Genomic DNA, 14,375 nt, shown 5'->3' with positions numbered 1-14,375 from the left:
GCACATAAGCATGACAATACCAGGCTAATAGATTGCAGAAAAGCTGCTTTTGAGAGGCTGAGAATTAGGAAATCAAAATGGACAAAATAATTGGCAAACAATAATGTGAAAGAGCAATAGGAAACATTTAAAATGATGCTCAAAGGGTCCAGGAGAAATATATTCCAGTAAAAAAAACCAAGTATGAACAAAGCACTAATGAGACATTGTGGATGAATCAAAACAGAAAGGAAAATTGAGGGTAGAGAAAGGGATGTATAAACTAAGCACATGGACAGCAGAAGAGAGCAAGAGAAGGAAGAAAATGAAGAGATCAGAGAAAAGTCAAAAGCAATTAGCAAGGCAAAGAGGAACTACGAAATTAAATTAACATAAAAAAGTAAAATATTCCACAGGCACATAAATATCAAGGGACAGTCAGGATAAAATCACAGGCAATGATAGTGAAATGACAGAAACATTCAATAATTGCATTACTTCGCTATTTATCAAGGAGACAGATCAAGTGACCATGACATTGGAAGATGAGATTAGAAATGATATAATGGATTTTAAAATAAAAGGAAGCGTATTAAATAATCAAATTCAGAAAAAATAAAGCCCTTGGACTGGATAGATTACATCTGTGCATTTTAAAAGAATCTAGCGAAGAGGTAGCAGAGGCATTGGGCAGGATTCTCTGATCTTGTCTGTGGCCACTCCTCTGTAAGTGAGAACAGAGAATTTGGCATTCGGGCCAAAACTCCATTTACTTTCAGTGACACCGGAGAATCCCAGCTGTGAACGAGGGTGGAGATTTTCGGCGATTATTATACATATTTAATAATAAATTGGAAAAGGTGTAGTGCTAGAACACTGGTGGATAGCTAACCTTTTGCTTATATTTAAGAAGGTAGAATATGTCCAGGGAGCTATGGACCTGGCAGCTTAACATCGGTAGTGAGAAAAATGAAAGAATCCCTACTAAAAGCTAAAATTGAAAAAAGAGAAACCAAAATACAGTAATGAGTGGCCAATATAGATTTCAAAAGAGAAAGATTTGCTTGATCAACCTCTGAATTATTTGAGGTGGTAAAAGAGACAGTAGGCACAGGTAATGTAATAGATGTAATATATCAAGGAAGGCCTTTGGTGAGATATTACATAATAGAGTAATGAATAAGATCAGAGCACATGGAGTCAGGGGACAAGTGGCAGAATTGATTTCTGCCTGGCGGAAAGACAGAAAATATTAAGTAGGAGTAAAGTGAGCAGATTCAAAGTGACAGAAAGGAGGAAGTGGAGTCATTCAAGTTTCAGTGCTGGAACCACTGTTGTTCACAATTTATATCAATGATCTTGGCAAATACTGACAACGCTGAGGACTGTAACAAGAAAGCATTAATGTATTGGAGAATGAGTACTTAGTTGACAAATAAATTTCAGATAAATACAAGTTGTATATTTTGGTAAGAAAAAGTAAAGATGCAACACATAACTGAGAAAATAAAAATCTGAATGGGCAGAGCAGATCAGGCAACACAAATATATAAATCACTAAATGTAGCATGTGGTTTAACAAAGCAATAACAAAAGCAAACAAAGCACTAATGTTTATTTCTAGAGGAATAGAACTGGAAAGTAGTGAAATTGTGCCAAAGTTTTTTTATCGACCACACTTGGCATGCTGTATGCAGCTCCGGCTGGCATATTATAAAAAGGATAAAGAGACCCTGGAAAAGATGCAAAAAAGATTTAAAGGCACCAAAACTATGAGGTTACACATATCAGGAAAAGATAAACAGGTTGGGTCTCTTTTCTCTTCAAAATAGAAGGCAGAGATGTGGGCCGGAATTCTCCCAAAAAAATTCTAAGTGTCAAATTCACATGGAAACTAGAGTAATTCATGCTGGTTTTATCAGAGAGAGTTCAGAGAAGAATCTCCCACTCTGTGCATTGCAGAGGCCACTAGCGTGAATATCAATACATTTCAGGAGGCGGGCCCTATTCCCGTCCGGGAGGCTGAAATCAGTGCGCTGAGCGGGTTACTGCACATGCGCTGATCTGTCAGTGCCGATATTGGCACATGCAAAGTGGTCCCACACTGCAGGCCTCCCGATTGCTGGCCAGCTCAAATTGCTGGCCAGCCCCACGGCCCCCACAATGCTGGTTCTCCACCCGCCCCCTCCCCCCCATGGCCCGATCGCTGACCCCCTAAGCTATTCCTGTGCCCAGCCCCTCCCCCACCAATCCACCCCCTCCCCCCGGCAGGCTGACCATCACCCCGGCTTACCCCATCCCCCCAGCCCGCCCCGATCGCTGGCCTTCCTCCTGCCCCCACTAATCTCGACTGCAGAGTGGCAGCAGGACTCCCTCCACTGATCAGCCCGTAGGCCCCGCACCTAGGCCCCACCCCCATATGCCCCTTCCCTTGGGACTGCCTCATGGTGCTCCCTGGGCATTAGGCCCAGGCTGGCACTGCCAGGGTGCCAATGTCCAGGGGGCAACACCCCGCCGCTCGACCCTGTGGGGGGCCCCGATTGCTCCCCCTTCACTTCAGCGGGGTTGGGCCACTAGTTCCCCGCAAGTGGGGAGCTACTGTAATCCGCACTGGGGTGAACCATTCTGGCAGGGTGGCGAGATGTTAGCGGGCCCGACGACTGATGTCCTGGGCCCACTAATTGTATTTAAATAACTTTCAAATTACCATTTAAATGGTCTTTGCACCTCCCTGCGGTTTGCGGAGCAGACACCGCCGGAAATCCGGTGGTGGGAGATGCTAGCAGGGCGCCGAGATCTACAATGTGTTTCCTCTTGTCTGGAAGAACAAAGCTAAAGGCCGCCAATAAAAGAATTCATTTTATTTATTCATGTGATGTGGTATTGTTGGCATTTATTTCCCATCCCAAATTGTCATTAAGGTGCTGGTGAGCAACCTCCTTGAGCTACTGCAGTCTTTTCTATGGATATATAAATAGGAAGAGGGCGGCTAAGGTAAATATAGGACCTTTACTGAAAGGGGCTGTGAATTTATAACAGCAAACAAAGAAATGGTGGATATGCTAAATAAATTTTTTGTATCAGTCTTCACCGTGCAAGACATCGCAAATATCCCTAAGATATCGGATGGGCTGATTTCAAATAACATGATAGAATTTACAAAACTCTCAATCACAAGGGATGAAGTATTAGAGAAATTGAGGGGCTAAAGGCAGACAAGGCTCGAAAAGAAGCAGACACTCCAGAAAGTATGGAAAACGTGCAGGCCTGCTGGTGTGCGTGGAACAACGCAGTCCCAAGGTCCCCTTCTCCAACTTACTGCTTGCAAATGTCCAATCTCTGGAAAACAAGATGAACTTTCCAAAGAGAACTGAGGAACTGCGGTGTACTCTGCTTCACGGAAACGTGGCTCAGTCCTGCTTCACCGGACAGTGCCCTACAACCAGAGGGCTTCTTAATCCATCGAATGGACCATAGAGCGGCCTCAGGCAAGGCTAGGGCAGATGGGGTCTGTTTCCTGATCAACACCTCCTGGTGCGTAGACGTAGCAACACTGGCAACTTTCTGCTCCCCAGACCTAGAATACCTGACGCTAAAATGCCGCCCCTACTATCTTCCACAGGAGTTCACCTCTGTTATCCTGATGGCAGTTTACATCCCACCCCATGCGGACGTGAAGACCATGCTGGATGAAATATACACCACTACGAATAGCCTTGAGACGAAACATCCCGAGGCCTTGTTCATTGTGGCCGGGGAATTCAATCAGGCGAAGCTCAAGAGCGTACTACCAAGTTACCACCAACACATCTCCTGCTCCACCAGAGGCCCAAACATCCTGCACCATTGCTACACAAATATCAAACATGCCTACTGCTCTATCGCCTGCCCACACTTTGGCAAATTAGACTACAAGGCTGTGCTCCTGCTCCCAGCTTACAAGCAAACTGAAGCGGGAGAATCCATCAAAGAAAGTTGTGTAATGTTGGTCTGAGGAATCGGATGATCTCCTATGGGGCTGCTTGGGGTCAGTGGACTGGTCAGCATTTAAAAACTCTGCGACCAGCCTGAACGATTACGCCACTACAATTACTGACTTCATTAGTAAGTGTGTAGAAGACTGCATGCCAAAGAAGTAAATCCGTGTGTTCCCCAACTGGAAACCATGGACGAACAGGGATATCCACTGCTTGCTGAAGTCCAGGTCTGAGGCGTTCAAGTCAGGTGACACTCACCTATACAAGAAAGCCAGATACGATCCAAGGAGATCCATCAAAGATGACAAAAGACAGTACCGGACCAAGCTAAAGTCCCTGGCGAGCCACACCGAACCCCGCCGACTATGGCAAGATCTGCAAGACATAACAAGCTACAAAATGAAGGCACGTAAAATCGCCGGCTCCAACCTGATGAGCTCAATGCATTCTATGCCCATTTTGATCAAGAGGTCAGTGAGAGCATGCCCTCCATCCTGGAAGAACTTGTATCTGGGGTCACCATTGCAATTTCAGAGCAGCTTTCTCGAAGGTCAACCCAGGAAAAGCGACTGGCCTGGATGGGGTACCCGGGCGTGCACTCAGATCCTGCGCGGATCAGCTGGCGGGGGTATTCGCAGACATCTCCAACCTCTCTTTACAACAATCTGAGGTCCCTATCTGCTTCAAGAAGATGACCATCATCCCGATACCTAAGAAAAGCCAAGCAACGTGCCTTAATGACGATCGGCCGGTGGCTCGGACATCCATCATCATGAAGTGCTTTGAAAGGCTAGTCATGGCACGAATCAATTCCAGCCTCCCAGACTACCTGGATCCACTACAGTTTGCCTACTGCCGCAACAGGTCCATAGCAGACGCCACCTCTCTGGCCCTGCACTCAACCCTGGAACACCTAGATAACAAAGACACCTATGCCAAACTCCTATTTATTGACTACAGCTCAGCCTTCAACACCATTATTCCCATGAAACTCATCTCCAAACTCGGGCCTCGGTTCTCCCTCTGCGACTGGATCCTGAACTTCCTAACTCACAGACCACAATCAGTAAAGATAGGCAACAACACACCCTCCACGATCATCCTCAACACCGGTGCCCCACAAGGTTGCATTCTCAGCCCCCTACTATACTCCTTATACACCTATGACTGTGGCCAAATTCCCCTCCAATTCAGTTTTCATGTTTGCTGACAACACCACCGTAGTGGGTCGGATCTCAAACAATGATGAGACAGAGTACAGGAATGAAATAGAGAATCTGGTGAACTGCTGAGGCAACAATAATCTCTCCCTCAATCTCAACAAAACAAAGGAGATTGTCATCGACTTCAGGAAGTGTAAAGGAGAACATGCCCCTGTCTACATCAATGGGGCTGAAGTAGAAAGAGTCAAGAGCTTCAAGTTTTTAGGTGTCCAGATCACCAACAACCTGTCCTGGTCCCCCCATGCCGACACTATAGTTAAGAAAGCCCACCAACGCCTCCACTTTCTCAGAAGACTAAGGAAATTTGGCATGTCAGCTACGACTCTCACCAACTTTTACAGATGCACCATAGAAAGCATTCTTTCTGGCTGTATCACAGCTTGGTATGGCTCCTGCTCTGCCCAAGACAGCAAGGAACTATAAAAGGACGTGAATGTAGCCCAATCCATCACGCAAACCAGCCTCCCATCCATTGACTCTGTCTACACTTCCTGCTGCCTCAGCAAAGCAGCCAGCATAATTAAGGACCCCATACACCTCGGACATTCTCTCTTCCACCTTCTTCCGTCGGAAAAAAGGTACAAAAGTCTGAGGTCATGTACCAACCGACTCAAGAACAGCTTCTTCCCTGCTGCTGTCATTTAAGTTGATCTTTCTCTGTACCCTAGCTACATTCTGCATTCTCTCATTTCCTTCTCTATGAACGGTATGCTATGTCTGTATAGCGCGCAAGAAACAATACTTTTCACTGTATGTTAATACATGTGACAATAATAAATCAAATCAAATCAAAGTTGCCAATGAACTGTACACTCGGGTTTTAATGGATGTGGCTGAAGAGATAGCAGGCCCATTGTTGAAATTTTTCGTGACTTGCTAAATTCTGGGAGGGTACCAGAGGATTGGAAAACAGTCAATGTCACTCCCTGGTCCAAAAAAGGAGAAAGGCAGAAGGCAGGGAACTATAGGCCAATTAGTTTAATATCTATTATTGACAAGATGCTGGAGTCAATAATCAAAGAGGAAATAGCTAATCATTTAGAAAAGCTGGTTTTATGAAAGGTAAATCATGTTTAACAAATATGCTCGAATTCTTTGAGGATGTAACAGGGAGAGTGGATAGAGGGGAACCTGTAGATGTAGTGTATCTAGGTTTCCAAAAGGCATTTGAAAAGGTGCTGGATAAGAGGCTTGTGTATAAAGTAAAAATCCACTGAATTTGAGTAAGTACGTTAGCATGGATTGAAACTGGCTACCGCATAGAAAAGAAAGAGTTGGAATAAATGGGTCCTTAATAGAGTGGAAAGGTGTAACCAGTGGAGTACCGTAGAGATCAGTTTTTGGCTGCAATTACTCACTATTTACATTAATGACCTGAAGGAAGGAACAGAATGCATGGTTTTCAAATTTGCCGATGATACGAAGATAAGTGGAAAGGCAGGTTGTCATGAGGATATTGTGATTCTGCATCGGGATATAGATAGACTGGGTGACTGGGCAAAAACCTGGAAAATAAAGTTTAATGTGGGGAAGTGTGAGGTCACGCTATTTGGTAGAAAGAATCAAAAGGCAGACTATTATCTAAATGGAGAAAGATGCAGGTGAGTGAAATATAGAGTGATCTAGGTTTTCTAGTGCATGAATCACAATAAGTTAGCAAGCAGGTCCAAAAAGTAGTTAAGAAGGCAAATGGCATTTTGGTCTTTATTGCAAATGGGTTGGAATTTGAAAATAGGAAGATTTTGTTGCAATTGTACAGGGTGCTGGTAAGGCCTCACCTGGAATACTGCGTACAATTTTGGTTCCCTTACCTTAAAAGGAATATAGTAACATTGGAGGCAGTCCAAAGGAGATTCAGCAGGCTAATTCCTGGGATGAGAGGGTTGTCTTATCAAGAACGACTAAATAGTCTGGGTCTGTATTCCTTTGAGTTTAGAAGAGTGAGGGGTGACCTTATTCAAACATATATGATTCTGAGGGGGTTTGACAGGATAGCTGGTGAAATGTTTTCACTACTGGGAGAGTGTTGAACAAGAGGACATAGCTACAAGATAAAGGGCTGATCATTTAAAACTGAGGTGCGTAAAATTTCTTCTCGCAAAGGGTGGTGAATCTCCAGAATTCTCTACTCCAAAGGGCAGTGGAAGTTGGATTATTAGATGTATTCAAAGTGGAGGTGGCTAAATATTTGATAGATTGAGGAATAGATGGCTATGGGGAAATGGCGCAGAAAAGTAGTTGAGGCTGCAATAGATCAGCCACGATCGTATTAAAATTAAGTTTGTGCCAAACCTTGTCTTTCTAAAATTCACTCCTTGGCCTCTTGAGTGAAAAAATTTGCAAATATGCCCCAACTCCTCCCCCACCGAGTGAAAAGGTTGGACAAGCCTGACCAAGATCTATTTAGGGGGATGCTCAAGGCCCACAGGGAGATCTACTGACGATCCCCCATGTCCATCATAACATCCCTCTCAACTCAGGTCCGTTTCTTCCCCTACACCCCCGCCATTGGGGAGCCTTTTCCGTTGCTTAGCGATCAGCCTGGGGACGATCAGGGGGGTGTGAAGCGGACAGCAGACCTTCACTTCTGAAGGGAGCACCGTAATGCCACAGGCTCTACTTCTTCTTGAGGTCTCACTTCAGTTGGGGCACCAGTCTCTTCTGCTTCCATCTCGGAATCCAAGGCCTCAATATCTGGAGGGGCAGGAGTGGAGTCGACTTCCAGTTGTGACTCGACGCTGGCAGTGGTCATCCTCATGGCTGGTAATGAGGCCTGCGTTTGCACAGGCTCCCTACTCCTGAGATGGTTCAGGTGTTTCCTGACAATTTTGTCCTGAACTTAGACCTTATAAGACATGGGCCCCATTTTCTCCTTTATAATCTCGGAGACCCGACTGAGGCCGTCCCCAAAGTTCCTCACATGGACTGAGCCGCCAGTTTTGAATGTTCTTTTTGTCCTTGCAGAATCATTGTTTTCTTCTGGTTTCCTTGTTGGGACTCCACCCTGCCCGCCAGATTTGGGAAAAGTAGGCTGAATCTCGACCAAAGCCCCCATCCCATTAACAATTCTGCTGGGACGATTCCTGTGATTGTGTGAGGGGTAGTCCTGTGGTCAAATGAAAATTGTGCCAGTTTGGTCTCTATGGACACTGCAGGTTGCTTCTTCATGCTGAGCTAAAAAGTCAGCATCGCTCATTCAGCCAACCCATTCGATGATGGGTGATGGAATGTTGTCCTGTGTTTGATTCCATTGGAAAGCATGAAGGTCTGAAACTCAGTACTATTAAAGGCAGTGCCATTGTCAGAGACCAGGACTTCACATATCCCATGTGTTCAGAAACTTTGTTGTAGTTTCTCAATGGTAGCATGGGAAGTGGTGGAGCTCATGTGATGTATCTCCAACCATTTGGAGTGAGCATCGACCATAATTAAGAACATGGAGCCAAAAAAAGGCCTGGCAAACTGTATCTGCACTCGCACCCATGGCCTATTAGGTCACTCCCATGGATGTAGGGAGGCTGAGGGGAGAAGTTTTTGATTCTCTTGGCACAACTCACACTTTCTAACCAAGTCGGTAATGTCTGTATCAAGACTGGGCCACCTTACGTAGCTCCTGGCTAGCATTTTCATCTTTGAAATCCCAGATGGCTATGGTATAACTACATAAGTATCAGATATCGCCCTGGGCGAGGGACAACTATGCAGCAACCCGAGGAGGATGCCATCCTCAGCACTGAGCTCGTCTTTCTTCGTCCAATAATGTTTTATTTCATCTGAGGGCTGTCCTCTGAAGCCCCCATTTAATATTATGTTTTTTAATTTAGACAGGACTTTTGCACCCAGCTTTGATTTGCCTTGCAGACATAGGCAAAGTGTCCAAAGAATTGAGGATCATTACGACCTTTTCTGCAGCTGGTAACGAAACTGGGCCTGAGGGCAATGGCAGACTGCTCAGTGCAAGGCATTAGCTATCCGGGTCCTGGGGTGGTGCTCTAGGAGGTATTTATAATCTGCCAGTAACAAGGCACAACAGTGTATCCAGGTGGAGGCAATGGGGGTGGGTGGGTTGAATTTGCCCTGTCTTATATAGAAACATAGAAAGTAGGTGCAGAAGTAGGCCATTTGGCCCTTCGAGTCTGCACCACCATTCAATATGATCATGGTTGATCATGCACTTTCAGTATCCCACTCCCATTTTCTTTCCATATCCCTTGATCCCTTTAGCCACAAAGAAAACGTCCAGCTCCCTCTTCAACATATCTAACAACCTGGCCCTAACAGCCTTCTGTGGTAGAGAATTCCACAGGTTGACAACTCTCTTCAGCTCAGTCCTGAATGGCATACCCCTTATTCTTAGATTGTGACCCCTCGTTCTGCACTTCCCCAGCAACAGGAATATTCTTCCCTCATCTAGCCTGTCCAGTCCCATCAGGATTTTATATGTTTCCCCTACTATACTCCTTATACACCTATGACTGTGTGGCCAAATTCCCCTCCAACTTGATTTTCAAGTTTGCTGCTGACATCACCGTAGTGGGTCGGATCTCAAACAATGATAAAACAGAGTACAGGACTGAGACAGAGAATCTGGTAAACTGGTGTGGCAACAATAATCTCTCCCTCAATGTCAACAAAACAAGGAGATTGTCATCGACTTCAGGAAGCGTAGTGGAGAATATGCTCCTGTCTGCATCAACAGGGATGAAGTAGAAAGGGTCGAGAGCTTCAAGTTTCTAGGTGTCTAGGTCACCATCAACCTGCCCTGGTCCCCCCATGCCGACACTATAGTTACAAAAGCCCACCAACGCCTCCACTTTCCCAGAAGACTAAAGAAATTTGGCATGTCCACTACGACTCTCACCAACTTTTACAGATGCACCATAGAAAGCATTCTTTCTGGTTGTATCGCAGCTTGGTATGGCCTCCTTCTCCGTACAAGACCACAAAAAACTACAACAAGTTGTGATTATAGCCCAATCCATCGTGCAAACCAGCCTCCCATCCATTGACTCTGTCTACACTTTCCATTGCCTTGGCAAAGCAGCCAGCTTAATTAAGGACACCACGCACCCTGGACATTCTCTCTTCCACCTTCTTCCATCAGGAAAAAGATACAAAAGTCTAAGGTCATGTACCAACTGACACAAGAATAGCTTCTTCCCTGCTGCCATCAGACTTTTGAATGGACCTACCTTGCATTAAGTTGATCTTTCTCTGCACCCTAGCTATAATTGTAACACTACATTCTGCACTCTCTTGTTTCCTTCTTTATGAACGGTATGCTTTGTCTGTATAGCGCACAAGAAACAATACTTTTCACTGTATGTTAATACATGTGACAATAATAAATCAAATCAAAGCAAGAATCAAAGCAAATCAAAGCAGGCCTTCCTCAGACTCGGAGACCAAAATGCACACAATACGCAAGGTGTGGCCTCACCAAGGCCCTGTATAACTGCAGCAAGACATCCTTACTCCTATATTCAAATCCTCTTGCTATGAAGGTCAGCATGCCATTCGCTTTCCTCACTGCCTGCTGTGGGGGGTAGAGAGAAAACAGGGAACTATAGATCAGTGAGCCTAACGTCTGTACTGGAGAAGTTGCTGGAATCTATTATCAAGGATTTCATAACTTTTGGCATTTGGAAGGCAGTGGTACAATCAGACAAAGTCAGCATAGATTTATGAAAGGGAATTCATGCTTGACGAATCTATTGGAATTTTTTGAGGATGCAACATTGTAAGGGGAGGCATCATATGTCAAGATAAGGTCCTGTTTGGGGTCAAAATAGGCCAATAAATTAGAGGACAAAAGTTGCTGGATAACACACTGTTGAAAGCCTCTAGCTGTGGTGTTCCCCCAAGATCACCTTTGGTGTTTCTGTAGTAGGGTATGCAAGGGGGCCAGCAAGGAAGCCAAATTTGGAATAAACTTCCTGTAATAATTCACTAATCCCAGGAAGGATTTCAATTCCATAGGGTTCCTTGGTGTTGGCAACTCCTTAATGGCCCTCACCTTGTCATCCACTGTAAGAAGGCCCTCGCCATCTACCTGATTGCCGAAATAGGTCATGGCACTTGCTTGGAAGACACATTTTTACCTTTTCAGGCATACCCCAATCTCCGGAAATTGCCATAAGACCACTTCCAGATTTGCTAAGTGTTCATGTTCGGAGGTTCCTATGACAAAGAAAACACCACTACCTGAGGTAATCCTTGGAGTATGTTCTCCATGACCCATTTAAAAATGAGACCCCAAAGAGCAGGCGAGTGTGCTGTATAGGACTTTTTACCTATTGTCATGTACTTTCAGGAAGGCTCTTTCAATTCAAGTTGGAGATATGCATGACTCATGTTCAAATTCGAAAAAGTTTGGACAACTGTTAACCTGGTGTTCAGGTCTTCAATCCAAGGCATGGGGTACTTGTCAAGTTTAGAAACCCTATTGACAGTAAGCTGATAGTCTCCACAAAGGCAGACCAATTTATCTGGTTTAAGGACAAGAACTGATACCTTCACTCTCATTTGAGGGATGAATGCTGCATGAGACCCTTGTGGCAGCCTACTACTGCTCAAGTAAAATGGACTCATTGGTGGGAACCAACAACAAACAACCATGAAGCCAGAAATACAAGCATAGCAGCTGAAATAAAAACAGGGTATAGAAGTTAACTGAAAAGCAAGATATGCTGGGATTACCTCAGTCCAAACACAAAGACAATTCTGGCTGGACACATGCTTTTGCAAGATTCAACCTCAGACAATTGAAAACCGCAGATGTACCAGAACACATTAGTATGTGTAAAAGGATAGTTATACATTTCCTGACAAATAAATCACCATGAGATACACAGAGCAGACATGCCTCAGTAAAACAAAACATTAGATGAATATTGGAAGCTGAAACCAAACATCCAGGTATACAGGCACAAACACAAAGGGTCCACTATTGAAACTCATTAACACCTATTGAAACCCATCAACAATGTGAAACTAATTAAACTAAAGCACCTGATAGGCCGGATCCTTAGAAGATTGCAGAAGACAACCATCAGGGTATGAAAACACGACTCTAGCGAGGATCGGTCTGACCCCTTCTCCAGCCTTCCCTGAAGCAAGTCTGGACACAGCAGAGACTCCAACAGCTTGCCTCTTGACAAGAGAGACAACGAATTGATGGAATCACGAGGATCCAGGTAGTATATGGATTTCCAAATGATCGAATAGTTAGAGAAAGAGAATTGTTAAAGTTGTAAAACTTAAGTCTTTTTCTGTTTGAAATAAAGTTGCAAATTAGTTACTTATTATTGGTTCATGCGCGCAGTCCTTTGGTCTGATATATGCAGAGGTGATTAGGTAAAACCCATTACACATGGTGCTAATTGAGTGAGTCCGCAAGGTCCTAGAGATACAATGAATCCCGCTCAACATCCTCCCCTCAATCAGAGGACACTGCTATCTGACATCGCCTGTAGTTCCTGAACTCCTTTCTCTGCATTCTCCATTGATAGAGCTATCTCTATGGCCTTCTTTAGATCCAAATTAGGTTCTGCCAATAATTTTTTTGGATTGTCACATTGTTAATTCCACAGACCAGTCTATCGCACAACCTGTGGATGTGATGTATCTGGATTTCCAGAAGGCATTTGACAAGGTGCTGCACCAGAGACTGCTACAGATAAAGGTGCACGGTGTTACGGTAATGTATTAGCATGGATAGAGGATTGGTTAACTAACAGAAAGCAAATAGTGGGGGTAAATGGGTGTTTTTCTGGTTTGCAATCAGTGACTAGTGGTGTGCCTCAGAGATCAGTGTTGGGATTGCAATTGTTTACGACTTATATAGATGATTTGGAGTTGGGGACCAATTGTAGTGTATCAAAATTCGCAGATGACACTAAGATGGGTGGCAGAGCAAAGTGTGTAGACGATGCTGAAAGTCTGCAAAGGGATATAGAAAGTCTAAGTGAGTGGGCAAGGGTCTGGCAGATGGAGTACAATGTTGGTAAATATGAGGTCATCCATTTTGGTAGGAATAACAGCAAAATGGACTCTTATTTAAATGGTAAAAAATTGCAACATGCTGCTGTGCAGAGGGACCTGGGTGTCCTTGTGCAGGAATCTCAAGGAGTTGGTTTGCAGGTGCAGCAGGTAATTAAGAAGGCAAATGGAATTTTGTCCTTCATTGCTAGAGGGATGGAGTTTAAAAAGTGAGGTTATGTTGCAACTGTATAAGGTGCTGATAAGGCCACACCTGGAGTATTGTGTACAGTTTTGGTCTCCTTACTTAAGAAAGGATATACTGGCACTGGAGAGGGTGCAGAGGAGATTCACTAGGTTGATTCCGGAGATGAGAGGGTTGGCTTATGAGGAGAGACTGAGTAGACTGGGGCTATACTCATTGGAATTCAGAAGAATGAGGGGAGATCTTATAGAAACATTATGAAGGGAATAGATTAGAAGCAGGGAAGTTGTTTCCGCTGGCGGCTGAAATTAGAACTAGGGGGCATAGCCTCAAAATAAGGGGAAGCAGATTTAGGACTGAGTTGAGGAGGAACTTCTTCACACAGGGTTGTGAATCTGTGGAATTCCCTGCCCATTGAAGCAGTTGAGGCTACCTCATTGAATGTTTTTAAGGTAAGGATAAATTTTTGAACAGTAAAGGAATTAAGAGTTATGGTGAGCGGGCAGGTAAGTGGAGCTGAGTCCACAAAAAGATCAGCCATGATCTTATTGAATGGCGGAGCAGGCTCGAGGGGCCAGATGGCCTACTCCTGCTCCTAGTTCTTATGTTGTTCAGGAGTGGGCTGAATTCACAGTGCAATGCCAATTTTCACATCCTGGCTGGAAATTTGGTGATGGGTTCACCTGGCCATGTTAAAGCAGCATTGCTGGAGTATTATGGAAGGTTTTGGGTCAGAATAGCCTTTAACCAGGTCCACCAGTTCATTAAAAGTTTTGGAGTTAGAGGCATCTGGGTAGGTCAGGCCTATTGTTACACTGATGGTCAAGGCCCCTCATGCTGTTAACAGGACCACTTTCTGCTTTTCATCCCCCTCAATATTGTTGACCCAAAAAAATAATGCATGCACTCTGCGTATTGGACCAAGTCTTCTATGCTTGCATTATACGTTTCAAGTTTATCAAAATAAGGCATTTTTCTTCCCAGATTACTCATCTTAACTGTAAAGCTGGT

The sequence above is a fragment of the Mustelus asterias genome, chromosome 6, assembly GCF_964213995.1.
Source record: "Mustelus asterias chromosome 6, sMusAst1.hap1.1, whole genome shotgun sequence".
Classification (NCBI taxonomy): Eukaryota; Metazoa; Chordata; class Chondrichthyes; order Carcharhiniformes; family Triakidae; genus Mustelus; species Mustelus asterias.
This window is presented reverse-complemented; position numbering follows the sequence as displayed.